Consider the following 3,597-nt stretch of genomic DNA (forward strand, 5'->3'; position numbering starts at 1 on the left):
CACATCTGAGTGCATCAGGAATGAGAGAAAGGAAATGTAATATATATAATATAACGTATATGACATATATCCTATTAAAAGTAGATCATTACAGTGTGAAACATTTTACGCGCAATAGTTAAATTTCATTTAGATATTTGGATGTTATAAAGTATTATAAAAATTAGATACAATGCTGTATACTGTGTCACAAATGTCTCTAAATATAGAATAAGTACTATAAATCTCATAAGAAACACTAGCTATAAAAATTTATTTAGCAAAACATATAAAATTAAATTACAATCTATTATTAGTATAAAAGTTTATAAAAATAAAAATGTAATTAGTATATGTAATTGAAAGAGGAAAGTAAGTAAATTCCAATGGTCAAAAACCACAAGGAGCAGTTTACAGAGGGAGTAGGGTGCATTCAAGGGAGGCTCCAGGACTGTAAGATGAATTTCTAAAGTCCTATTAATAAAAACAAACCTGGAGCCAGGTATTGGGGTGAATGCTGAATGATCAGAGAAACAGAACAAGCCACAGCTAACTTCACTTTGCCAATTCCTCAGACAGAAAACCTCTGAATCCTCACCCAAATGGATCTCAGCTGAACTGCTGCTAAAAGCTAAAAGCTTAAAGCTTAAAAAGACTCTGGTTCCTGGTCCTCACACCTTATATACCTTTCTGCTTCCTGCCATCACTTCCTGGGATTAAAGTGTGGCTTTGAACTCACAGAGATCCAGACAGATCTCTGCCTCCTGAATGCTAGGATTAAAGGAGTGTGCTATCACTGCCTAAACCTATGTTTAATATACTGGTTGTTCTGTTCTCTGACTCAGATAAGTTTATTGAGGTGCACAATATATCAACCACACAGGACCCTCCTGGGCTGCACCTTCTCCCTTGAACTGACCTCAGCAGATGTGCGCAGTGAAATTCCTTCCTGAGCTTATAATTAATGTGATTCCCAAATTCCACCTTAAATTTTATGTGTTGTACTATCATTTCACATCTGTCTACTGATGCTTTTGTTGACTGTCAATATTTTATTCACGCTTTATGATTTAATTTTTTTTACACTTGCTGGCTTAGTGGTTGTTGGTGGCACACATATGCCGCAATGCACACAGAGAGGTCAGAGGTCAACTTGTGGGAATTGGTTCTCTCTTACCATGTGGATGCCAGCCATGAGACTCAAGATGTGAGGCTTTGGCAGCCAATGACTACACCCTCAGCACCATCTTACTGGCCCATTAGATGCACTTTTAAAGACTATAAAATGGTGTCTAATTAGTCAATGTATTTGTACATTATTCTGTCTGTTTCATAAAGTTAATTTCTTAATCAAGTACCATATGCTGCTTATTTATGGAGTGTCTTCCATGGGGATTAGATGTCATATTCTGGTTGAGAGTTTGGCTGGTGGACTCATCTGTGCATTGATTTCTGTCGTATCCCTGGGATTATCTTTTGCTATTTAAAGATTTGGGAGTTGGGGCTTGCTGTCTGAGATTCCATCTAGAACATTTTTTTTTTTTTTAAGTACAGTGGGCTTTTTCTGGTTTATGATGACTTCAGCAATCCTAGTGCTGATCCATGGAATGGCAGACTCAGTTCCCATTCAGGCCATTCTAATTGCATCTTATGTCTTCAGGTCGGCTGTCAGGATGTTCTGTGGACACTTGGCTGCAGTTATGTTCTAAGCAATCGGTTGTGACCCCTGTTCTAATGTTTTAAGTGACACACTATAATTTGAGTTTAACTAATGGAAACTGAATTTCTGTCACCCATCCTTCTTTTCCAGGGGGGAGAAGGAGAGACAGGAAGGTGTGAGGCAAAATTGTCCAATGTAGTCAGGTTGGTACCAAATTCACTATGTAGCTAGGGTTGACTCTGAACTCTTGATTCTCCTGCCTCCACCTTCAAGCACTGGCATTACAGACACTCATCACCCACTCACTCTGCAGCCCATTCCCATGCTAGCTTACTAACGTTCATTTCTCTTTTGTTTCAGGTGCATAGTGATCCTTATTTGTGAAGGGCTGCCATGTATGAGATTTTCACATATTATTTGTCACCATGTTTAAAGCATGGGGTCCATGTGGGATGTTCTTGCTGCCTACAATTGTCTAAAACTTTACTTTAGAGAACTTAAAACACTTTGTAAAACATAAAAATCATGTTGGAAAAGCAAGATCAATAAGTCTCTCTCTCTCTCTCTCTCTCTCTCTCTCTCTCTCTCTCTCTCTCTCTCATGCACACACACACACACACACACACACACACACACACACACACTCACCATCTCAAGCATGACTGTCTTCCCAGAAACAAAATGTAGTTGTCGATGTCATGGCAGACCCCAAACATATGTATATACTCTCTAACACTCCTAATCAAATGTATTTAAAACATAACATTTAATCATTAATCTATTTTACACCTTCATTGCAGTATAACTGATACTATGCAAACAGCATCAGGTGAATGTGTACAATGGTTGGGTGCATTTGGATGAATTTATAAAGCTGTCATACTTTTTCCCCACTGTTTTGGAAAGAAACATATCCATTCCTTCAAAAGTACCCTTGTGTTTCTTGGGTATTTTCGTAAATTGCTTAATAAGGGACACATTCTACTAACAATATTTAATTACAAAATATTATTGCATTGGTGAGCTTTTGATCAGAATAAAGAATAGTTGAGATAATAGATTTTTAGAGAGTAAAAGGCTATTTTGCCTCAAGGTTTCAGAGATTTAAGTATGAAACTGAGTTGGAACATTGCTTTGGACCTTTGGTAGCATCATATGCTCCCAGACTTAAGGTTTCTCTAATCTCCCAAACTAGGAACCAAGCTTTTAATTCAAAGATCTTTAGAAGGTGGAACGAAGACACACAAATGTCAAATAAGAGGATGAGGAAATGATTTACCAGTTAAGAGCACTAATGACTTTTCCAGAGGATCCAAGTTTGGTTCCTGGAAATCAAACCAGGCAACACATAACCCACTGTAAATTCTAGCTCCAGTGCATCTGGTGCCCTTTTCTGGCATCTGTGAGTTCTGCACACATGTACACACATAGACACACATGTAAATAAAAATGAAATAAATCTTTACAAATAAAGATTCAAACTATAGTTACTATATTCTTATTTGCTTCTGTGGCACATACTGACAAAATTAATCCATTAATTTAATTTCTACACATTGAACTTCAACTTCTCAGCTTCCTCCCCATGTCCAATCAATCAGCATTGCATTTTCTGCTTCTGTGAGTTTGAATTTCTATTCCACATGATTCTAGAACATTGAGCCCAAGCAAGAAAGTAAGGATAGGAAACAAAGATATGTAAATTTTAAAGGAAACAGTCAAAATGACATCTTCTGTTTATAAATGACATCTTCCCATAGATAATTATGTAGATGCCCCAAACTCTAGAGATTTAAAATAATTAATTAATTAATTTTCAAATTATAAAGCCCACATTAAAAAGTTGTCATTATGTACCAAAAGAGTCTCTACCTTTTATACTTCATAGAGCATCTATGCAGGTTTAAGTCACTTAATTTAATTTTTAAAACATGCATTCAATTTAGCTAATCACATTC

The sequence above is a fragment of the Onychomys torridus genome, chromosome 18 (genome assembly GCF_903995425.1).
Source record: "Onychomys torridus chromosome 18, mOncTor1.1, whole genome shotgun sequence".
Lineage (NCBI taxonomy): Eukaryota > Metazoa > Chordata > Mammalia > Rodentia > Cricetidae > Onychomys > Onychomys torridus.